Source organism: Meleagris gallopavo, chromosome 1 (assembly GCF_905368555.1).
Source record: "Meleagris gallopavo chromosome 1, MGAL_WU_HG_1.1, whole genome shotgun sequence".
Taxonomy (NCBI): Eukaryota; Metazoa; Chordata; class Aves; order Galliformes; family Phasianidae; genus Meleagris; species Meleagris gallopavo.
In genome coordinates this window covers 36,805,260-36,831,704 of record NC_139404.1, presented here as the reverse complement: position 1 = coordinate 36,831,704, position 26,445 = coordinate 36,805,260, and the positions used below count along the sequence as shown (strand labels likewise).

The window sequence follows — 26,445 nt, the reverse complement described above, 5'->3', positions numbered from 1 at the left end:
AAAATAATGGAATAATTAAATGATTGACCTTAAGTGTTACTCTTTAAGAGCAATATTGAAAAAAAAAATAAAAAGATAAAAGTCCATCCCTTAGATTAAATAAATCCTATACTATTAAAGGTTTTCACAAAAAGTAAGTGACAAAAAAATTTTTAAAAATATTGCTTATGAGTTTTCTGTATTTATTAAGTGTATTTATTCTGGACCTTCACTTTTTAACTTCATGTGCATAATATAGATAAAGAGAAAATTAAACATTTTCAATTATTTTTCCCAAAATCTATTTGAGATGTTAATTCTAAGAAATTTTATAACGAAAATGTAGATATTTAAAAAGCCTGCCTTTGTAACAACATATTGGACAGATAAAGGAAATAACCCGAAGTGCAGTGTTTAATAATTTTTGGCATTGGAATAGCTTTTAGACCTCCAAAATGTGAAAAGGACAGATATATCGCTATTAGAATGGCTATGGAATCAAAGAGGAGACCACAGCAAAAGAGGTTATCTTCTGCTAACAATATTCTCACTGATTAAAACAGTTCCCAGATGAAGCTAGCATCTTGATAGTGGCTACCATTGCTCAAAATGAAAAACAAGGAATTTTTATAATGTTCCAATACATATTTCAGAAAATGATGATAGGAGATATGTACGCCAATATATACAAACTCATCTGTGTCCTGTCTTTGTTTAGATGAGCATCTCCTCTATTTGGCATTGCTAAGTCTCAGCCAAGGGAGACTTTTTCACCAGGCGGAATAATTCAAGTGATGGAAATGTTGCCCTCTTTTTTTATTTCACAGCACAGAAGCTCAGGTAAGTGGGATGTGACATGAGAATTAAGTCTTTAGGTTACAAGCTGTTGTTTTTTTTTTTTTAAGAATCAGCCTCCACAAGTAATATTAAGAAGAAAGATTATTAAACTAATGTAGAGAAATGCTTTTTGAAACATTTCTAAAATAATAGCTCAAATCTATATTTATATCTGGGTGGGTTGGTTTTTTCCTTTCTGCTTCAGAATGATCTGAACAATATTGAAAATAGTACATATTTATTTTCTTTGTTGCTTTTTGCTAGTTTAACATTAACTTTGGAATGTCTCAAAGATGCAATGTCGTCTTCAGATGTTTAAATTAGAGTAATTACAACACCTTCTCACTGCTTGTTACTCTTTGGTCTATTTTTTCTGCCTTTATTTTCTATGTGTTTACTTGAGATCAAATTTGATCATAACACTAAAAAATACACCTTAAACAAGATAATATACACCACTTTTTCAGCCTTCCCCTGATTGCCAATTACCATTTTGGATGCAACACTCTTGTTAATTTCTGCTGTGCAGCATATGGATAATTTCATTCTATTTCCATTGCATTTACTGTTGTAATAACTACTGGTAGTTCTGCCAGATAATGTTGTCACTTGTCACCTGAAATGCAACAATTTTCTCTGCATGCCTAATGTAACCTGGTTATTCACTGCAGCACAGTTGATGAGCTCTTCAATAAAATTTTAAGTATATGAATTCCGTCACATAATTTTAAGGGTTAATTACATTTTAAAACAAATTCTATAGTTTCTAGTTACAGCCAGCTTTAATCTGTAGATTATTCCTGCATTTATGTATACGCAATAGACTCAGACATCACAAACCCTACCATAGATCACAATATCCATAAGGACCATAGTTCACCAGGAGGTCTCAGTGAAGTCACTACACAAACAACACGTGGTCACCTTGTCATGACATCTCTAAAAGACCTGCTTGTGTACTGAGACACCACAGACATACAGCCATTCACCATACAGTCACTCTTCTGTATGTTCTGCAAAGTATCCTCTCCCAGAAGTTGCACAGAATATAGATTGTAAGTCCTTGCATTATTTGCTGAACTTAAAAAGGCACTGGCTGTCATAGTCATGGAAAATGCCAAAGAGGATGGGTCCACCTTTAGGATAGACTCAGAACGAGAGACAAAGACATGAGAATCAAAGGCTCTAGCAGGAAACAGCTGGAAGAGACAGAGAGTTCTTGCTAGTGTTATTAACCTTTTCCTAAGATAATCAACAGCATCCACAGGCATAATACTTACAAAATATTTTTTATTTTGAACAAATAGACCTAACAGAAGCACTCTTTACACCAAACCTACATACTCTGCTCTTAGTGGGATTAAAAATCTCAATGAAACTAGCAAGACGTTTGGAGAAACATATCCACCTTAGAAACATGGATAAAAAGCATGGGCATTGTCAAGGAGGAATAGCTCCATCCATGGAAAAAACCTGGCAGGTGTAACCAAGATGAAAATTTTATGGAAGGTTATCTGAAAAGTCCTTCTGTATGTTACAGTGGAAATTTCAGCACTTCTTCACCGGGAGAGGGCTCAATTAAGGCAGCTCTTAAGAAGAGATCTGTATAAACATGACCTTTGCAAAATGAACTCTTTTTACAGATGTATCTTACCTGTGTCTGCAGATTATAATCCTCAGCTAAGCATTCCTGTTTTCCTTAAAGCTATTTTGAAATGAGTCTAAGTAACTTATCCAGAAATAAAAGGTGTGTCTTCTTTTTTCCCTGTACTTACTTAACCTTGCAGTCGTCTCCATGCTTATGGACACCACCCAAATTAGAGAAAGGTGTAGGTCTTTTGTTCATTTCTTTGCTTTTAATTCTAACTACAGAGTTGCTGTTTCTTTTTGGTTAGTTAGATGTTTCTTTGTGGGTTTATTTTTTTTTTTCTTTCTTCAATATTCGTGATTTGTTCTCAATTCTCAGGGATAAAGCTATCCTATTTTAAGTTTCTTCTCTCCTCCTCCACCTCCCACTGCAATTTGACCAATTTAACTTACGTATGGCAGCAATTTCATGGACCAAAGACTTCCACTGGGGGTAACAGAATATACATAACAATTTATATTGAGTTTCCATCATGTTACACAAGTTTCCACATATGATTGAGTTTAGGTTTGCAACACATCTGTGAGACAGAGACACATTGATTTCCTTTATTACAGATTGGGAAATAATGCCTTTAAGAAACAAAGCCTTAAGTCCTGGAGGCCCTGGAGCGTGTTCAAAGAAGAGCAACAAAGCAGGTGAGGGGTCTGGAGCACAGGCCTTATGAGGAGCAGCTGAAGGATGTGGGATTGTTCAGTCTGGAGAATAGGAGGCTCAGCAGAGACCTTACTGCTTTCTATAACTACCTGAAGGGAGGTTGTAGCGAGCTGGGAATCGGCCTCTTCTCTCATGTAACTAGTGATAGGACTGGAGTGAATGGCTTCAAGCTGCACCAGATGAGATTTCAGCTGCACATTAGGAAAGACTACTTTTTTGAAAGAGTGGTCAAGCACTGGAATGGGCTGCCCAGGGAGGTGGTGGAGTCATCGATCCTGGAGGTGTTCAAGGAATGTTTGGATTTTGTGTTGAGGGACATGGTTTAGTGAAAAGTATTGGTGATGGGTGGATGGTTGGACTGGGTGATCCTGTGGGTCTTTTCAACCTTGATGATTCTATGATTCTATGATTCTACGTCAAGGCAAGTGAAGTTAAAGGGCCAACAGTGGATCTCAGCTTTCTTGAAACTGGACTTGTGTTGATTACTGTAAGGCCATTTCCCTACCTTCAAGATTTTGTCCACAGATTTGATGTTACTTTTCAGATGAATAAATAGAAGAGACAATACTGTTATTGTCAGATGTCCCACAAAAATGTAAGAACAGATAGATAAACGCATATCCTTGTGTTTTCTATAACCTGATATATATATATATATATATATTTAGAAATTGCAATATTGATGACAAATTTGACATGCAATCATTTTGCAGGAACCTGAGTGGAAATTGTACCAATGGGCTCTAATAGCGGATAATTTTTGTGGTGATAAATATTAAAATCTATTCCATACACTAAGTAACAACTATTTCTGATTTTTTTCCAAATTTTTCCACCTTCTTATTTCCTTGGAAAGGCTTGGTATCTCTGAAAACAGGGTTGAGCTCCCAGCTCTCCAGATCACACAGAACTAAAGAATGACAAGTTCAAATAACAGCATTGCCTATTTTTTTTAGCAGCAGAAAGGATAGTTGCAACTGAAGCGTAACATAAACTTGAAGTCAGTTGTAATGGAATTTGAAAAATTTTATAGGAATTTTAATAAATTCTTTGAAAGTAAATTTCAGTCACTGTGATTCAAAAGTTTCAAATCTCTCTAGAATACCTGCTTCAGCAAAGGTGTTGGGCAGAACAATCTCCAAAGGTCCCTTCCAGTACCTATGATGCTTTGCAATTCTGTGTGATTATATTTTTCTACTCGATGACAACTTTTTGACAGTTCTCTCTACAAATATTTTCAGGAAGTGTAACAAGATAAAAGTATGTTAATTGTAAATCTGTTCATTTTTCTTCTTACATATTTTCCTCTTAAGAGTTAACATCTTTCCTGATAAGTTTGCAGCTAAAAGAAACAATCCAGTTTACATATGCCCCTAGATAATTTTCTGAAATGCTATATTAAAATATATATATATATAAATATATATAAAATATATAAAAATAGACTATATTCAAACAAATATATAAAAATAGACTATATAAAAACGGATGATGTTCAAACAAATTCTTGATATTCATACGTTGTATGCAGAATGCTATGAAACCAAACTGGATTCAGTCCAATCTCTACATGCATGTCTGTGCTGGACTTTTACATGAAAATAGGGTATCATAGTAAATAAATAATATATAAATCTATATCTATCTATCTATCTATATATTATAAATAAATTATAAATAAAACAAGGAAATAGAGACAAAAATGAGAACAACAGTTTGCATTTACCCACTGAGGAATTCATGATGCATTAAGTTCAGTGATTTGATTACAAGCAGTTTCACCATAGGGACCAGCATGATGAAGAAAAGAGGGGAAAAGATGAAGCAGAAAAAAAGAGACCAAGAGGAATTAATCAACAATGCAGTTTATTTCTTTTTTTGTTTGTTTGTTTGTTTTTTAATAAATAAACTATGAAACACAGCTTTCTTTTATGAGTTCAGGAGAAAAAGAGAGGCTAATTGAAAATGATTTAAATATGATTAATTAAATACACCTGCTTTGATTGCAATCTTTTTGAATGAGTAAAGTAGCACTAGAAACATATGGGCCAGTCTGCCACTATCCAACTGTCACCCAAACAGACCAAATTACTGGGTCTTAATGGTTGTTTGTTGTCATTACATTGCAATACTAAGTATATTCCCCTACAGCATGTAGAACATCTTAAGGTACAGATGCATCTACCATAGTCTGAAACATAAATGAGCTAGAAGCAATTTTGCATGGCTTTTATTCAGAAGATAAAACCATCTGAAATACAATACCAGTTCTATAGGGTATATAAAGAGTTCTCTGTATGCTGTGAGTTAAACCAATTTAATGGTGTAAAATAAAATCACTTATCAAAATTGCCTTGGAAGAAGGTCCTGTGTAATAAAACTTCTCTCTACAGTAAATCACACTAGTATGGGCATAGTTGCTGAACCTTTTGGGAAATTAATAAGAAAATGGGTCACTGAGCTAAGTACTTGTTGTAAGCAGATATTCATTAACAAAATAGTATTTCAGACTATCCCATGTTTTATTATCATACAATGCTACTTTGAACAACTAAATTCGAAGAACACAATTAAGCTTGCAAAATCAATCTCTCCAAAGAAGGAAAATGCTAGTTTTGCAGCTTTAGTATTACCTCATCCTCACTGCTTTTGCTGATATTATGCTTCAGGTACATGATTGTGACCACATTCTGGTCTCCAGCAGAACTATTTACTATTCTATGCATAAAATGGTTAAAACTGCTCAGTGTTTTCTGCTCAGTGTTTTCATTTGCTCCGTGTTTGCACCCAGACTTATTTTTTTTTTTTATGGGGTTCATACAAGCCCATTCCAGAATCAAAAATCTTCATGTATTTTTACTGTGCCATCATGCTCACCATTATGCTGTTTTCAGTCCTCAGTCACCTTGTCTTACTGTCAGTCCCCCCATGAGAGCAACCATAAAGTGGTCAGACTCCCTCTGAGTGTAGACCAAATTATCTGGCTCACAGTGCTGCCACACAGCTCTCACTTTAGGGATCAGTGGCAACTTTTGTGAAGCAATGCCAAGCTCTCTAATTTCCTGTCAACAGAGGCATTATCTCCCTTTTTCTGCCTCCCTATGTATCAGCAGTGGTTCCTATCAGCAGACATATTCTTCACTCAGTGAAGCAGGAAAAAAAACACCCTAAAGTTGCAGGGAGAAGAGAATTTCGTGCAACCACCTCAGAGAAGAGAGGTGCTAACTGTCCCACTCCTTTTCCCCTTTCCTGAATAGATGCTTCCTTGTCCTTTCCCATGTTCTACAAAGAGTATATCTCTCCTCCTCTGTCAGTTTGCCATTTTTTTCTGTGCCAGTGGGTGTTCTCCATACTCAGTTTGGAACAGTGTCATTAGATGCAAATGATTACATGCTTCATAGCAAAAGAAGCAGCTGAGAAAGAAATGGGTTCACAGAATTTGAAATGCAAGACCGCAGTAAAGGAAGGGCAAAATGGAGAATGAATTAGAGGGGCTGTTTTACTGATCACTGCCATATGCACCACTGAATATCATATCCCATCATCCCACACCTGCTGTATCCTCGCCATTCTTCTTCAGATAACAACCACTTATTTCTGCCCCTATGATGAAGAAACAAAGGAACTAAGAGAGAAGGCAAGGTATATGAAGCAAACACAGGCAGTGGATACCTGTGCAAAATTCCAAATCTGGAGCCTACCCATTAAGACATATAAGCTTTTCAATAAAACCAAAGGTTGAATGCAATTTCCCAGAGTTGCTTTTAGGTATTAATGATCGATATTTTTCTTCTGAAAGAGACTTGCTTAATAGCCTCAGCAAAAATTGAGCTGAAATCATGCAGAGATCTATCTCCTCTTTCTCACTGCCTCCTCATGGCAAGGCCTTTCTGGGCCTGGGTCATTCTGAAAGAATGACTATACCTAATTGATGACCATTCTTGTTTCCTTTAGGATTCTAACAAAAGTATTCATGACTATGAATACAATATTTGTTTTTCTAAAATACTCTGCTTTCATATAATTTACTCACTGACTACTCTCACATGCAGGGGCGTGCACTGAATGTCAACATAGAAGTTGGAATATTTAATGAGCCTCAGAGTTATGAGAAATTACCTTTATCTCAAGAATGAGATAATAAAAATGTTCACAGTATTCTATCTGAAATGCTCATCTATTTAATCAAGTCTTCAAATGAATGGTTAAGGGTGATTTTAGCACGTCACACGGTTGACTCCAGAATTCTGGAGAAGCTTGAATATCACGTTACTGGCTAACTGAAATTTAATGCCTGCTGCATTTTATAAAATGGATATTACTATTTTCATTCTTTTATTTGGAAACTATATGATCTTTATTCCTTTAATGAATTAAGATGTGGCATTATGAAAGTATTAACCTTTCTCTCATCTTGGCTCAACAAGAGAGGTTCACATTGAGAAAAATGTATTTAATTTTCACCAAATTCTGTTGCAACTACACCATCTTTAAAAATGTTAAAAAAAGTTTTCTGAATCTCTGTATGTAAAGTGTATATGTTTCAAGTGATAAATTAGAAGTAACAGTCTCATAGGGTAAGACTTTTTCACCTAGATTCTCTTCAGAAAAGTGTGCAAGTAGGTGATGTGAAATTCACTCTATGAGAGGAATTGTAGTGTCCTTTGCGTGAGTCTAAACTTTCAGTCTGAAAAAATAGTTATCTAAAATGAAAATTTATATGTTTGGGGTTATTTATACAAAAATGTTTTATCTTCTGTAGATTCACAGCATTCTGAAGAGAGCTAGTGTTGCTGGAAGTTTTGAGGAGATTCTGAGTCAATTCACAGTATATCATTTTGCATTTGTATTAAATATATTAAAAAGCTGGCTGCTGAATAAAAATGTCTCTACATATTTATATATATGTATACATATATACTTTTCCTTCATTGTGGTTTTTGACAGTAATTCTTTTGGAAGTATAACCATTGGTGTGTTATACATGAATACATTTCATTCTTTTACATATGCCTCAGTGCAACTTACACTTACTCAGTGCAAGGCTACTATGCAAGAAGGATAAAGCATAAACCTAAAAGCATTTTTCTAGACAAAGGAAAAGCTTGCAGTAATCTTTAACACTATCAAGTGGCAGTAGATAATCTGCTGCTTAATCTTCACTGGAACAAATTATGGACCATGACTTGTCCTTTAATATTTGTACGCACTTAAAATGTTCATCTGCCAGAGAGATAGCTCAATTTATTTGAGAATGAAGTGTATTTCTTCTGAATAGGCTTTTGACTCACAATGCATTTGACTGTAAAGAAAAATATGAAATGGGAACCTTTATCCATTACTCACGGGGGGATAACTTCTAGATACACGTGCACATGCTGGGTAAAAAGCATTCATTTCCTACTGAGAGTATGTGTTTTGTGGATTTCTTAAATTTGTAGATTTTCAGGTACCAATTCATCATCCAGACAGACACTGGCCTGCTGAGGGCCCTGGAATCCAGCTACCTCTGCTCTGATCTCAGTAAGTTGAAATTACATTGCATTACAAAAGTAGTTTCTACAAATGCATCCATTCCTGATCCATTCAGAAGAGAAGCCATCCTTTCCCAAGTGTAGTTTTGTCCAGTGATTTGTCATCTGTTTTGGTAAAAGCATGTGCATTTCTAAATTTAACTGTGTTTCTACAATGCATTTCTCCCTTTTTCCATATGAAGGTATTAATTTCTGATTTCTTGTACTATACACAGAGGATGTCTGATGACTTTCAGTAACTTACATATATTGTTAAATTCTAATCTTAATGAAGCCACTAGGACTTACGTATCTAAATTAAGTTCATAGCTCTATTCAATGCATATACTAGAAATAAATGTGCTAGAAAATCAACTTCTTATGTACTGACAAAGATTTATTTATTTTTCCTCATTATCTGTATTAATTCAATGTTAAACTAGTGTTTAAGGCATATGAAAACAGATCAAATTATCCAAAAACAACATCCTGGATTCTAAGAAGAAAAAACTTTTGAATTCTAAGCTCCAAAATCTCTTGTTTTCCAATCAATGAAATTAGAAAAAAAGGGTTATGAATGAATCTTTAACTCAAATTAGAGCACGGACACCAGTCTTCATGATAAACATTTCTTCTAAACTTTCCTTCTGCATAAACATCTGGTCTTGAGATATTCAGGACCAATTGGCAGTGGCTCATCATCTGTTATGGAAGATTGAGATTCAGCTTGACATTTTAGACAATGAGTACATTTCACTTTTCTTCAGGGGGGAAAAAAAGTGCCCCACAAAACAAGATTTAGAAGATATTTGTTAAGATATAGTTTATGCTATATATTTGGGAAAAAAAAAAAAAGTGAAAAAATGCATTTTTCTGAGATTACCCCTGCAGCTATGCAGGCAACAGGAAGTGGTTTTTTTATTTTATTTTATTTTTTTTTTATTACAGCACATGTGATTTAACATTTTTTCAGCTACTCCCGATATTCAAGTGTAAATATAAAAATCAGGGACATCATGTGGAGTTCTTACATTCCCAGGGCACATATCATCTGGAAGCTGGTGAATGAATTGCAATTAGACATAAATATAGTATTTTTAACCCTGATATATATAAAGCAGTGCCAATAACATTTCCCATTTTATGAAAGAGAATACAGTATGCTAACACTTCCATCAAAGAGTCTAAAACTTGGCAAATGTAAGTAGCAATTCTCAGGAATTATTAAAAACTTTTACCTTGAATTTTAAAAAGAAAATGAAAAAATGAATATTTCCCAACATATTCAGCTTGAGGAATTTTTTAGCAACTACTGAAATTTTAGACTGCTTGGCTGAGAAAAAAAAGGGGCAGTTTTTCCTGTTTCGAAAATTGAAAACTGTGTAGGAAAGCACATAACAGTAATGAAATTGCTTTTATAAAATCTGAGAGAGATTTGCACTTCCCTGTGGCATATGCCATCCCCTCCTTTGTGAACTGAAAGGCATGTTATACAATAGCTCTTCAAAAACAACATAGAAGAGATCACACACTGCAAACAAAGAGCTGTCATATGGAAGACCAATCAACACAAAATGCTATAATTTCTACAAAAGGTTATTGTACCTTCTGGTCTTACACATTATACCACAAGGTTACTCTTGTATTGACTGACTTAACTGTCACAGAAGGATAACATTAATTCTTGGAAAAAAAAATTGTCTCTGCTTTTATACCCTAGAAGCTTTGGAAATCTAAGTAGGACCCACATAGACAGCCTTCTTTTACTGAGAATCATGATTATAACGCAAAAGTTTTTAAAATATGGGGACAGATATATGATATCTAATCTTTTAATGATGAAACATGCATCCTCTCTGGCCATACTTAGAAGATGCACGTACGTTACTCTGAAAGTAATGCCTTCTATTTATTTCCACGGGACCTAAAACACATACAATGAGCACAATGACACTATTTGATAGAGAATATTGGCAGCTACACAACATTATTTTTTAACATAGTGGACACCATTAACTATGCATTTTACCCAGAGATAAACAAAAGTCTACATGCTGCATTCATAAAAATCTTCACCAGAGGGGTTGACCCACAGTTTCACAGCTGCTAAGATGACAGAATTGCTAGGAAAAATGTTGCCCATGCAGTCCATTTTTAATAAGCCCAAGCAGAAGTCAGAAGACACCAAATCCAGACTATACAGTGGCTGTGCTAGGACAGTTCAGCTATCATCATGGTTTTCAAACTGGTATAAGGCCTGGCATTTTTGTGATGCAAGAGAGTTGTCTTATTCTCCGGCCTGAGTTTGGAAGTTTGAGCCTTCAGCTCATTCAGTGTCACAATTTAGCAGTCAGAATTTGTGGACTGTCCAGCTTCATGGAAATCCAGAAAGATAACAACTTTCCTATCCCAAGAGACAGTGTACATCACATTATCTACTGAATGAGAATCTTAAAATCAGTCAATCAACATACAGGAAGGAAATGAGATTTATTTTACAATCTTGCACTCATCTACCTTCTTTTTTTTTAGCAAGCTTATTTTTATCTCCACAGAAATAATGAGACGCAGACAGGAAATAATAAAAACTACTAACAACTGAAGTCAAAGCTCTTTTGCAAAACATAAAGGGCCAAGAAAAAGAATAAGTACAATAAGTACTTTACCATCAGTGTGCAAGAAATAAGTGGATACATATTTTAATTAAGATTGTGAAACCCAAATTCTCCTAGATTTTCCAAATTCTGTGTAACTATTTCTGACTCATCACTGAACGTGGCTCATTAATTATATGCACCTTTCTTTGGCATCAAATTTCTTCAGTTCTACACCTTGATTAAACAATATGTAGAACTTCTAATCATAACGGTTGAAAATACTATTATCACTGATATTATTTTACTAATTCTGGTTCCCAGCAGCCTCGATTTTAGTTCTTGATTACATTGCATTAACTGCTGTACAAGCAGACAGGAAAAAATACTTTTCTACCGAGAAATGCATTCAACGTAATTGGTAACAATACACAATGAAGTGACTGCTGCAATTATCAGTAGGTGTGGGGGCTGAGAGATCAAAGGGAAAAAAACAACAAAACAGCTATATTTATACTGGTCACTCATCTGCATTGCTTCACGCTTCTACATAACCTGAATTTTCTTAAAACTACAAATGCATGTTCATTTTCAGTGGCCTTCTACCTACCTATTATCAGGGGTGACTGATTTACTACAGGAAGTAGAGAACATGAAACAGGTACTGATCCAAATCTCACGCCTGTTACATCCATTTCAATTTGATTTCTTCTTTTGTACATAACAGTGTTTTTATGATACGAAGTGTTATTTATGATTTTATTTTTGAATATATATGTGAAATGGAAACAAACTCAAAACAAAAATATTTTAAAGGAATGACTCCTGACAAAAACGAAAACCAAAAACCAAACAAACCTAAGCCTGAAATATTCTGCTTTTTTTTAATCTGACATGCTCATGACACAATTGATCAAAAACAAGACAACAAAGGAAATTCAATTCCAGTGGTGGATATCTTTAATTTTTTTACTTTTCTAGATGACAGAACTCTCTGTCTTTCTTTCTTTGTACAAATAACATGTGAAATAGAACATGAAGAAAGTTACTGTCTCAATGAAGAATTGGACTAGGTATATTTATCAAATATTAAAATCCGTTGAAATGTCAGGCAGAAATAACCATACATATCTGTCATTTAGCTTTACTTTAACATTATTTTTAATTATTATATTCTACTAGCACCCATCTGAGGATTTGTACTTTCCAAGCATAAGGGAACAGTTACGCTATCAGGAGGAGAGATGGATAAAAAATGGGACAAAATGTGCAGTATACTGGCAGAAAATATTAAACATGAAGGTTAAAAGAGATCATCTAAGTTCTTCAGAACTTCTTTTCTGCTATTGTTTTTAGTACACTTATAAATAAATAACCTCCTGCTGTGATCAACAGTTATTTATGAATTTGTACTCCCATCTTCAAACCAAACCACTAATTAGAATAAATGCTGGGGAGGACCCATAGATTGAAAAATTCAGTGATTTAATGGACATGTGGGGTGTGAAAAGAAATACTTTCTGGAAGCTTTATTACAGTTTCATCCAGTCTGGAAGGTCAGGAAAGCGAGGCTTCTCAGGAATATCTGGGACAACCATCTGTTACAGAAGGCAACTGTTAACTCTCCATTTATCTTGTTGGAAGAACTCTTTAGGTATTTTTGTCAATGGTACAACAAAAGCAAGTAGGAATTTGTCTATTCTGAGACTGGTGTGATTCAGTACTTTAACATAATGACCTTTGATATTGGAGTAGAGAATACAGGCTGTTTACTTGTTAATCATTTCATGTTGGGAACAGCTGCAGGCACAGTGAAGTACAAGGTTAGAATCTGAAACAATTCTGACAAATTGGAAGAGTAGCCTGGGAAAATGGATGTGATTCAGTAAAGATAAACATGAAGTTTTACACTAGATAGGAACAATCATCTGCACAGAGAATGAAGAGCATCTGGCTAAAGATCTGGGAGATGTAGGAATTGTGGAGTGCATCTAAAATCTCAATGTCATGCTGGTAAGTACAAATACCTGCATTTTAAGTCATGTAACAATCTTTTTATTTGAGTTTGATAAGGATGTCGTGAGAGGACTCTAACACAAGATTCAGTTAATCAGTAACAAGAATGATCAGAGATCTAAACAATATGATTTCTGAAGAAAATCTAAAGGAGCTGAGTTATCTAGTTGAGTAAAGAAGTCATGACAGCAAACTTCAAATACATGGTAGGTTAGTTTCCAAGATTATAATGATGAACTGTCTTGTCATTTTCACTTTAGTTAGAATAAGAAGTGATAGGTTTAATTTGCAAAGTGATTAGGGATTTGGAAATGCATTATAGCACAGAGAATATTTAAATAGCAAAAAAATCTCTGGGGAAGTTTTGAGGTCCCTGCCATTGAATGATGTCTAGAACAAGTTAGGTGACCTTCTAAAGCTTAGCAAGAAGTTGTCTGCTTCTGTCTTTCTGGCGATTAGATCATTTCTTGATTTCTTTTCAAATCCTATTTTCTGTTATTCTGTTGTCAGCCAATGTATTCTCACATATTGTACTTCTGTCACGGTTGGTCGTAAAATGTATTGATACAGACTGCTGTTTCTTAGGTTATGAAGTATAGACATGTTAGTGGAACCAGCAGAGTAGAACCTGAACAACTTTGTCTTCAGTCTCATTGGTAGCTGGAGACTGATGGGAAAGTGCAGAGGGGAAAACTAATCAGAAAAGTGTGACAAATGTGCAGACAGACTCCATGACTCTAGGAAGGAAATCTCATATAGCTTAGGGAACTTAACTCTCTTTTTGACAGTATAACTATTGTTCTCCTAAGGTAGAAGGCATACAGGCCTACTATATACCTGCCTCTAGCTTATTAGGCAGAATGATATGTGTGCGTGGAAGGAGAAGGGATGTACATGTGTATTTGCTCAGATATGGGAATGAGGAGCAACAGGACGTTCATATGACAGTGAAAGATATGATTCCCTGTTTGTGCCATTTTATATGATCCATTTGCATAAAATCTACTGAATAAAAGCATAACTCTTGCCTCCATTTGTTTAATCTATTCCAGTCTTTACTCAGAAGCTCCAGGGAGCTTATTTTTTCTGAAGGTGCAAACTGTCCAGAAATTTTCCAAGAAGTTTTTCTCGCGTAAAAAGGAAAATCCACCAGAAATAGAATCTCTGAAATTATTTAATGGAAAGTCTAAGTAATCTTAATTTTACTTTAGGCTCAGGATTAGTATTTTTTCTTTGTTTGTTTTTAACTCAGAGAGAAATAGAGGAAGGATGACAGACAAAGGTGAGGTGAGGCAAGGCAGAGTGAGGTGAGGTGAGGTGAGGTGAGGCAAGGGCAAGGGCAAGGGCAGGGCAAGGCAAGGCAAGGCAAGGCAAGGCAAGGCAAGGCAAGGCAAGGCAAGGCAAGGCAAGGAAAGGCAAGGCAAGGCAAGGCAAGGCAAGGCAAGGCAAGGCAAGGAAAGGCAAGGCAAGGCAAGGCAAGGCAAGGCAAGGCAAGGCAAGGCAAGGCAAGGAAAGGCAAGGAAAGGCAAGGAAAGGAAAGGAAAGGAAAGGAAAGGAAAGGAAAGGAAAGGAAAGGAAAGGAAAGGAAAGGAAAGGAAAGGAAAGGAAAGGAAAGGAAAGGAAAGGAAAGGAAAGGAAAGGAAAGGAAAGGAAAGGAAAGGAAAGGAAAGGAAAGGAAAGGAAAGGATGTGACAGACCTCAACCTTTAGCACTCCAATGTCTCCACTTACATCATATGCTGAGAAACAGGAATGCCTGAGGGTTTTATATTCACTGCTTTACTTTCGTCTCACCAAAGACTTTCAAAAGAAAATAGTTAGTTGTTCAGATGTGTAATAAATTTGTATGTATTTTTCATCTGTATTTTTTTTTTAAATCCAAGATAGTAGAAAACCAACACGATTTTACTTTCATTTTACTTATATTCATTCTGTTCTCACAATTTGTGTTTCTCTAGGCTCTTTCCTGTCTACCTTTCTTTGTATTTTGGTTCAGTGATTTATCTTGTGTTTAATTAACCTTATTCTATTTCCTCTTTCTACTGAAGCCCCAGATGACCAGAGGCCCACTCCTGTTCTGATTTAAGTACATGGAAGCAGTCATATTGGCTTCAGCGGTGTGAGATCAAATCTCCTATGGTTCCCAAGCACCAGAGTTACACTTTGATCCATTTCTTACTAACAATACACAACTGTTCCCGCTGCAACAAAATTAAAGGTAAATCAGCCCAGATGGAATGTGGTAACATGCCATTTGAAACTTACTTGTTATATGTCACAGCTGAGTGGAATAATGAACAAAACAAATAACAGTGTTTTGGTGGTGTTGTAACTATAAGATTAAAAGGATGCAGAAAAGTAATGATTATTTACAAGGCAGAAAGACTGCATGCTTATTCCCATTTCATTCCACTACAAGAGCTGAAAAACATTGCACATATTTGCTTTCTGCCTGCACACTGAAAAACAGAATGTGAAAGACTGAAGGAAAAGACAGGTAATATGTATCTAAATCTGTTCATCATAGGACTAACCTTTACTTTTTTTCCAGCTTTTCATAGATACAAGGCGTTTTAGTGGATTTGTAAAACTGTGTTGAAAAGCTGCATTAAACAATGAAAGTATATGAGGATACTGGAAAGCACTAATCTCAGACTGACTTAATCAGATGTGACTCACTGAGGCCCTCTCTTCAAAGAGAGATGATGGGATTGTCATTTACATTACTCATTAAAGAATTTCTGGGATTGTGGCTCTGTGTGCAGTCAAAATACATCCCAGACATGAAAGTCTAAAAGGCAATTGTCTACACAGAAGCTAGTCACGCTGGACTCTTACGAGCATTATATCATTATTTTTCTGATAGGCATCTGATGCTAAGATGTAAAAGATAGGTCATAGGTTCTTCTGGAATTACTTTTCCTTGACTATAAAGTAACATTTAGATGCTTGGGATGAGGCAACACTGAGCTCAGATGCCTGGAATCTATTTCCATCTCTCCTTACTTTCCCTACTTGCCCCAGGCCAGTGCAAGGAAACTGTTCTGATTCTGACTCCATCTGCTCCGCTTCTACCCTGCTCCAGCTTTTCTTTCCTCTGCCACACATTCATAATCAAATACCTCATATATTCAGTATACATGGTTCCAGCCCTCTGCTCTTTCTCTGTGGAGATTGTGTCTCACTTTCTTACAGCATAATATTTTCTCTTTTCTGTCCTGCAAGTGGCAATGCCAGTAGGAACCACAGGCATTTTATGGAGCTATAGAACTTCACTGCATTGGAGACTGCACCTTTAATATGGTTGGGACTTGTTAATGTTCCCACTAAGAGGCACTTACGTCTACACTGGGGCTTTGTGCTGTAGTTCCATGCAGCAACTGGTGGATACACAGACATGGCTGGCCTCACATACACCATGCTTTGACTGAAGGCTTCAGGATACTAAGACCTTCCTGCAACAGCCACCAAACCGTTGCTTTTTTTTTTTTTTTTTTTTTTCAGTATAAGAACAATCTTTTCCTGCTTGAATTAAATATTAATAGCATTCAATAATATAACATTGTAGAGTAAATTTACTTTTCATGAACATATCAAAAACAAGTACACTAGCTGAATTATAGTATAATTAGGACAGGAGAGAGGCAAGGTACCTCCTAGCTCTAAGAAAACCCTGAATAATAAAACTCCATGTTTCTTTCAAAATGTAACACTTTTGGTGCCACAACTAATCAATGGACTGAGAAATCTATTTGAGTCTAGTATTTCTGTCACAGGAAATCTTTTTTGTTCCATTTTCCCTTGGCTTTCTCTCCATTTGTTGAGCTACAACAATTCAGCAGGTGAGATCTGACCTTCCTCCTGTCCCAGTATGTAAAATTTTTCCTCTTTTTAGCACTTTTCATAAGCTGCATATGAAAATGTCTGCAATGTCATATGCAGCTACACTAAATGTCAGGAGCTGACTAGCAATAAAACAATTTGTTTTCTTCCAGATCTTGTGCAAGTAGAAGAGCAAAAACTTGTCTAGCAGGCTTGTAGGATATGCCTTTTTTTCCCAAGAGACTCTTGTGAAGTACAGCATGCTCTGATGATATTAGATTCAAATTAAAATAGAAAGAATCTCCCTTCTCTCTGAGCTAAAGTTAGTTCTTAATGTGATGTTTGCCTCACCAAAAGTGTCTAAGTATTTCTTAACACTGATGTTATTCAACTGCCTTAACTGTTTTATCAGACAGCTGAACAGAAATGGTGGAAAATGAATCAGCCAACAGAAGGAAAAACAGCTTACAATCAGATATTTTACAGACAGATATTTTTGCACAATATCTTGTGAAGAAAGTGCCCCCCCTGTGCACATCATCTCTTTTCCAGAGTGAAATCCAAAGATCGAGGAACGCTCTTCTGGACTTCAGAAATGAAACAGTGCTGCCTCTTAGTGCCATATAAGAAGTGACTTCCATCTTATCCTTTCCAGCCTTTCTGACTGCTCATCCCCCCAGCTTTCCTTAAGAGCTCACTCTCATTGGAGTATAAAATCCCTCACATTTCAGAAGCTGGTGTTACAATATCCTTTCATTCAAAGTAGGAAGATTTTGTCAATGTCATACTGTATTTTACTTTGGCAAAACAGAAAATGAGCTTTAATTTTTATAGGTATTGCCTAAATAGAATCTTTTCTTCAGGGTAAGTAGAAAAAAAAAGAAAAAGAAATTGTTTTTCTATCAGAAGTTTGATAGAATTAACTTTTAACTGAATATAGAGTTAATAAATTATGAGCAGCTCTTTCAATAAATCTTTAAAGAGATATTACAAATCCCATCAGGCTGCTAGGTTACTTGTCACTCTAGTTCATAACCTCGATGTGTTAAACTTGTAGCTGTCTGTAATAAGTAATGTTCATGCTTATAACTATTATAACTATTAATTAATTATTAACCCTTCCATATGACCATGCAGCAGTTAAGAAGAGCTATGGGATTTTTTTCACTCTCTACTTGTTGAATTCCTGCACTCATGGAGTGTGCTGAGTCTCAGATGTTGCTTCCTGACCCCAAGGACCCTTTCCACCTGCAGAAATCTCAGGATTTTTGTCACAAAGCCTTTCCCCCAAGTTTGAGGTTTTTGTATGATAATTGGGATAGATGAGGCACATGGAACAAAAGTAATACACTGCTTTTTTTCTAAGGCTATACTGATAGTCTATTGACGTTTCTAAAATATTCCTCCACTGTAACATCCTTTCCAGTTTGCTCCCTGTCACTTGATTCAGTGAGGCTAAAAATAAAAAGAAAATTACAAAGGGAATGACAAGCTCTTCCTGTTCAATATTTGTGAAAATGTCAGTCTTTAAAGTTTACTGGTTAAAGGAACGATAACCTCTCCAGCTGCACAATATTGGTGCAGCTACTGAAAGGCTTCCTGGAATAAGTGCTTGCACCCAAACCTGTCCTCATGCTTTACCAGATCAAGACTGTTGGACAAAGCATTTTAAAGAGAATGAGAATGAATGAACCCTTCAAACAAGAAAAATCAAGATCAGAAACAAATCTGAAAGTAAACCTCCTCTCCACCTAGGGCTGATTCTATAGGCTCTGTTGTACTTTCTCCTGATGCAGCTGTATATGAAAAACCACTCACAGAATCTGATAAAATAATCTGTCTACTTGTACACAAATACACTTAATCACTTTGTAAGGAACAGTCTGATCTGTTTGAGGTTAATCATAAGATTTTTAAAAATATTTGTTAATAATTATTATTTTATTCTGAACACCATTTCCCTCTTTTCCTATTCGATAGTCCAAAATTTCACTTTGCTATGTAACTTTTGTCTTTTAAATGCTTAGGGTCCATCAGAGCCCTAAGCTTTGATCATCTTTTGGTTATGAGGGGCTGAATGACTTGAAGCTGGAATAGAAGAGAAGGAACAAGGGCCAAAGAAACTGAACAATTTGCCTGTTGGAATAATGGAAATAAATGTAATAAGGGGAATGAAAAGCTATTGATTCCAGGCTATCCTGGACAGAGAACTCACCAGGAACGTCAGGTACTACACAGCAAGGAGAGATCCAGTCTGAAAAGTAGAGATATTGTTCAAAACAAAGGAAGGTCAACCACTGTAGAGTTGGAAAAACAGAAAAATAAAGACAAAAAAGTGGAAAATGCTTTCCTTGCTTAAATATTCTCTTTAACACTTCTTTTCATGGAGGTATGAGCAAATTACCCTTCTGCAACATAGCCATTTAACTGTGTTCTGCAGCACATGAAGAAAACATAGAGCAACCATAGATTTGAAGTGACCAGTTTAAGTCAGACCATTCCTTGTCTGACTAGAACACCACAAGTTCTACTGCTGCAGTAGCCAGGAACCGAGAAGGATTCCCTGCAATCTAAATCCAGGGAATGTGAAAGCACATTTGTTTCTTCAGCTGACTCTACTCATGCTAGAATAGCACACAGCCAGTAATGGACAAAAACTGACTGAGCTTCTTTCATCCATCTGATACTGCAGAAATACAGACCACGTGATGCTGTTGCAGTAAATGAAGCTTGGCTTCAGATTTTGTCTTTATTTTTCTAACTACCTTTTCTATATATATACGCACAAGAAGTGTGGATTATAAAAAACTACTTCAAAAATGATATTGATAAATTCATTTAACAGTTCACAATGAAATTTCTAACCTTTTGCAATTAATTTGTTAAACATGTCATAAAATATTGTCATGTTTAAATAGTTTTAATTTGAACACAAAATATTCATGGATGTAACAAGTGCCCAAACTGACACAAACTGAGAAACAGATTAGTATATCAATAGAATACATGAATTCTAATGTGACTTAAATTTAAATGTAAATGAGCTAAAAGCTATTAATAAGGCCCGCAGACATACTAGGAGGGAAAAATATGGCAAAGAAAACTTTATGAAGAGGCAATCTATCCTATTTGTAGTCCAGAACTTTGTAATTATTTACAAAAGACTAGAGAAAAATAGAATTACTACTTTCTGGTAATAATGAGAAATGAGAATACAATAGATGAGATAATGTCGCACTGAAAGGTCATAATGATTCAATTTCCATATACTTTTGTGGTATACCCTTTTGCATGAGAGCGTAGACTCAGCCTCAACTCCATTATCTTTGGTTCACATATCACATCCATTCCTAATGTCACCTAGCTGACATCTGACATAACTTTGATTTCATTACCTTCACATTACTTCTGTATGTATGTGTATCACCAATCATGCCCCAAAGACTACCAGAATTCTCTCAGCTATACCTCCACCAAAACTCCTGCTCATGATTCAACTGCATTTCAGCTTCCTTGCTAAAGATCTCATCTGTCTAATCCCTGATTCTTGGAAGATGAGATTTCATTACCTCATCCCTACAGTAGAAATAAGAGCATTTTCCCTCCAGCTTCATTAGTTTCATGTGTGCTCATGGACTCTTTTCCATTTTACATCTATTACCAACCTGCTTCAGCAGAACCAGCTGTTAAAACACCCTCTCTAACCAGCTTCCTCCTGATTGTGTTCTAGGTTTTTTTGAGTTTTCCTATTTCAGTTTTGCCTGGAGGCAGCTTTCCCTTATCCCTTATTCATGGCTTAAACCATGAAGTGTGTGGTCAAATTTCCCCTTATCTTTACTCCTTCATTCTCCTCCCCAGCCAGGAGAAATTTTTAGTTCAGTGCCATTGCTCCATGGGCTTGAAGGCATAAACATGAAGGCAAGTAGTAATGGCTGAGGAGGATGTTTCTTAGGACAGGTGTAGCTGTTGAGAGAGATGGATCTAAGGGCATAGGAAGACGACAAGACCCAATTGCAAATACCTAAAACCTAATATTTTAACTGAAATAATTTTTTTGCAGAACTTATAATTTTGACTTGAGAACTTCTGCTGCCAAAATAAAACTGTATGCTTGTACTCACTGTCTCTTTATAGCACGCAGTTTTTGCACAATTTGGTGTTTTCAGCTGATCTGGAGGTGGCCTATATATTTAACATAATACATATAGAGATTTTTTAATAGTTACTTGGAAAGAAATTACTTGCAGCAAAGCTTATTAAATTCTTCTAAAAAAAAATCCATTTGCAAGAAATTCAGAAGAGGACTGTCTCTGCTGTTTGGTCTCCACTTATGCCTGCCATGGATTAAATGAGGAAAATAGACACTCTCTGTACACAACCTTATACATTAGATATTCTTCCTCTTTTGTACATGGAAGAGTCCAGACTTATTTATCATTTTCATTTCTGCATTTCAGAGTTCTTCTCCACATCTACATTAATCTTTCAGATTTTCCACAGTAGTTCTCAGATTTTTCTGTCTCAACAGTTCACATTTGATATACTGAGACAGAAGTGTTGCTAATCTGGGCAATTTCTTTCTTTCTTTCTTTCTTTCTTTCTTTCTTTCCCAGTACTCTAAATATGATTCCTTTCTGTCCCAGATGCAGTCATCTTTGAATTCTTATGGGTACTTCTGAAAAATACCTATGTTTATAGATGAGAAGGCAGCAAGCTTCACCCATGCACATCTCAAATGATAAGGCACTGTGAAACCACTCCTCCTTTGTCCAGTGACCAGTTTTTGCATAGACAGTCTTGGAGGAATTCTGTACCCCAACTTCAAGATAGATATATGTTTTGACGGTTGTATGAATGGGGTGGTGATGCAGAAGATTACAGTAAGAGGTGCTAGTGAAAGCCAAGGCTTCTATTTCCTTGATTTGGACTTCAGATCTTCTATGTTACTCCTCATATGAATGAATGCAGTAATGATTTGTTTCTGGGCAAATTAATTACTTAAGACCTCTACACCTCCTTCGGAGAAAGGTGGTCCTCTGGTTTGAGTCAGCTTGATCTAATCTGATTTGACATGATCTAATTCTATGTATCATGTTAAGTATTTGAGAATCTGGAAACACGTATTTCATTTATCACATTGAAGTGGGCTTGCTCAGTGTGACAGCATCGTGCTGAGTGATACAAATTACATGACCACAGAAGAAAAGCTCCTTTCACATTGCAGGAGGTTGAGACGGAAATAGAAACATAAAAGTAATAGTATTTGAAAAACAATGAAACAGTGGTCTGGTTGTAAATTGGGACTACAGCACTGGACAACTGAACTGGCGACCTGGAAAATAAGTTCAAATTAATAAATATCAGTCTTTAAGTATATTGGAAGTACAGCAACAAAATCTAAAAGAAACTATGATGCATCATAAAACAGAGGAAACTAATTCTGAACTCTTTCTAGATAGGACAACAGTGTGTTGTAACCATGAGAAACCTAATCAGGCAACGGGTTGCCAGCATCTACAAAATGTATATCTGTTAGAATGAGGCTTCGTGCATCTAAACTGCCACATAAGTTTTAGTCTGATTCCAGGGTTCTATACTTCTATTGAGATTGCAACTTTTCCCTATCGATGTCAGAAATGCGTGAAAACATTTATGATAACTAAAAGAGGAATGAATAATATATGATCTTAGAAGGAACACTGCTCTGTCCTGACAACCTGGGAGTCTATGATGGCAGAGTAATGTATGTTGAATTATTCTGTGTCACGTAAAAGTGTCACTGCATTTTCAAAAAGGTAATGTATAAGAAATACCCAGATATATACTACACAGTGGATTCTCTGCTAATGTTGACTTAGCTTTACTATCCTGGTATTGCTCCAATTTTACCTTAACTCCAGCAAAGGACATTGTGTTCTGGCCCACTAGGATCCTGTCCAGTCCAAAAGCTGTGTACACATTGCTAGAGTTCTCCTGACTTAAAAAATTTACTGCATACTGTTCTACTTAAGAAACCTAAGTTTTCTTCCTGGAGTTTATTTCTGAAGTTTTATTGCTGTTGCTGTTGGTCGGTTTTGTTTTGAACTATTATCTCTGTTTGCCATCTTTCATTAACATAAGAGACTACCTCATGAGTTTCCAGACATGACGTGGCAGGCAGCTACTTTCAGTCATAGTCAGTAGCTTTCTGACTGTTGAATAGAAAAAACATCTGAACTTTTTAAAGTGCATAATTTCGGGTCCATTGATTTAATTATTTATATCTGATAATCATAGAGTCATAGAATCACAGAATCATAGAATCATAGAATGGCCTGGATTGAAGAGAACCACAATGATCTTCTAGTTTCAACCCCCCTGCCATGTGCAGAATTGCCAGCCACTAGACCAGGCTGCCCAGAGCCACAACCAGCCTGGCCTTGAATGCATCCAGGGGTGGGGCATCCACAAGTGAATTCATGCTTTCAGTGAATTCGTAACAAGACATTTTCTACAGTGTATGTGGAAAAACATGGAGAAGAAGAAATAAGGTCATTTATGAAAAAAAAAAAATATATATATATATATATATAAATAAATAGTGGTGGTAGTGAAACTGTATACAGCAGCTGTACTGATGCCAATAGAGTCAAGAAAGTATGATAAAAAGTAGGTCCTGAAAGGTTAAAACCAACTTATCATATTCAGATTTATAACATATGAAAGCTATGTAGGAAAAAATGAAAGCCAAAATGAGGCAGAGAAACTACATAAAAATCAAGCTCCCTGTTTGAAAGTGTTTCTCCACAAAATCTTACTAAATAGGTAAGTTCCCAAGATTTATCCTGTTAGACGACTTCATTGTGAACTTTTTACTGTAGAGACAATTATCAAATGATAATATCAAAATGTAGACCCTACTGCTGGTACTGTGTTTCTGTGAAGATATTGATGAGCAGTCCTCAGCATGCAGTCTTTAAAAGTATGCTTCTTCTCCCGTCTTAGGAAATACTGGAGTTACTATATGCACAAGCAGAGTAAAATCACTGCTACAGTAAAAATTTAATGTGGGATATAACTGTATCGATGATTGATGTGAAGAAGAAAAACCTAATAAAGCTAAACATGGAACAGTATAATGAAATAATTTCTACATCTTGATTTTATATTCAAATGCATTTCATTCTTCTTCCTTGCCAATCAAGTGCTGCTTTTTAAAAAAAAAACTTTTAAACTGTTGTGGTTTTTGTTTGTTTATTTGAATAACAGAAGAGGACTCTCCTGCAGGGATTCAGAGGGGAAACAAAGCCTGACAACACCATTTGTAGGATCTTAGGTCTATTCTGGTGATCTAGGGAATATGTATTCAAGCTAAGGAATGGCTTATGGTATTCTATGAAAAAAGAGGCTTGGGAGAGCGGAAAGTGGAAGAGAGAGGAAGTCTGACATAATAGTCAAGAGTTGGAAAAGAAGAGAGAAGAAACTAAAAGACTGTTCATTCTTTTTTTTCAGAGTAACAAAAGGCAAGCACTGAAGCAGCAGAAGTATGAGACCTCCTCTGTTAAAATTCAAATGGATCTTCAAGGATCAAGACTAGATATGCAGGACTTTAGTGCATATATCACTGACTATTACAGATAATGTGATACTTTGGTATAAATGATGTTTCATTTCATGGTTGGTCAGTCTCACTTCTGCAAAGTTTCAATGACACCCAAAACTAAAAGCAAATATTTGCAATTCCCAGTCTATTTCCAGGGAATAATTTATTGGGAATAACACCTCTAGTTGCTCTCCATCTAGCATTATCTCTATGTTAAAATTGCCCTGTTTCTATCCTAAACATTTTCCTTTGGAGTGTTACTGACTTTGATGTACTTCATGTACACACATGTACACACATGTATTTCAATGCTGCATAGTATAAATGAACATCAATTTCCAATGAAAAGTGTGACATGAGACAGTAGTGTGCTCTTGTAGCCTGGAAAGCCAAAAGTATCCTGGGCTGCATCAAAAGAGGAGTGGACAGCAAGGAGAGGAAGGTGATTGTCCACCTTCTACTCTACCGTTGTGAGGCCCCATCTAGAGTAATGCATCCAGGCCTGGGGCTCCCAGCACAGTAATGATGTGGAGCTGCTGGAGGGTCTCTAGAGGTGGGCCACAAAAGTGATCATAGAGTTGAAGCTTCTCTTCTACTAATAATGGCTGAGGGAGCTGGGCTTGTTCAGTGTAGAGAAAGGAAGGCTCTGGGGAGATCTCATTGTGTCCTTCCAGTACTTAAAAGGAACTTATAAGTAGGAGAGTGGCTGACTTTACATGATCTTATAGTGACTGGACAAGGGAAAAAGATTTTGAAGAAAAAGAGAAGAAATTAAGTTAGATTTTAGGGGAAAATTTTTTACCAGGAGGGTGGTGAGGCACTGGTGCAAGCTGCCAAGAGAAGCTGTGGGTGCCCCATCCCTGGAGGTGTTCAAGACCAGCCTGGATGGGGCCCTGGGCAACCTGAGCTGGTGGGCTGAAGTCCTGTCTATGGCAGGGGGGTTGGAACTAAGTGGTCTTTAATGTGACTTCCAAACTAACTATTTTATGATTTATGATTGTATGAATGCAGAAGGACTTGTGGATGGAAAATACATCTCTGATTTCAAAACTTGTTTCTAGTGTGTTACAAATCCCCAAAATAATTTGTAAAATACCTACTTTTCTCATACTTGCAAAGAGTTCCCAATTGATGTGGAATGGTAACTGATTTGAATAATTATTTCATTTATATCTTTAAATACACTGAGACTATTAATTTCTCGCACTTCTTAAATACTAAAGGCAAAATAAGGCGTTTATGATTTAATTATCTCCATAGTTTATAAACGTTTTTATTTCAATAAGTATTTTGTGTGTTTTTTAAACAATTATTTTGTTCTGTGACTCTACAAGAAAAGTCCTTCTAGAAATTTCCCCCCCCAATTTTTTTTTTTTTCAAAGACTTTAATAGTCAGGCAAAGGTTTGGTAAATTTATACCTGTATACTTGTATAGCGGCAACACAAATTAATAATAATTTCTCTGTAATTAATAGCATTTGATGAAGTTTTATTTTTTGTAAGCAGGTTAAGGATGGATCAGAAATTTGCTGATCCAGTAAATTCTAGCTGCAAGATGTCAATAGACTAACAAATTCTACATCTGGGTTATTAAAGATAGGCACTCCTAAAAACCCCTTTCAGTTAAGACTCTTTCAATTCAGCGTCTACTATGTCAATTTAGCTGAATAAAGTGATAAGTATCTCCTGTTATTCAGAACTCTGGTTCTCTAGGGCTACTAAGCCCTATACTATCAGTAGAGAAAAATAATTGCACTACCTCATCCTAGAAATAAGGTTCTTCTATTCTTGTATGAGA

General features: G+C 35.9%; 1 long non-coding RNA gene across 1 annotated transcript; it reads left to right on the top strand.

Moving 5' to 3' along the window:
• Nucleotides 1-13,023: 13,023 nt before the first annotated feature.
• LOC104910063 (uncharacterized) lies at nucleotides 13,024-26,172 on the top strand. Its single transcript, XR_792757.4, has 3 exons — nucleotides 13,024-13,241; nucleotides 15,292-15,461; nucleotides 24,557-26,172. It is a non-coding gene; the product is annotated as an uncharacterized LOC104910063 (long non-coding RNA).
• Nucleotides 26,173-26,445: the final 273 nt, after the last annotated feature.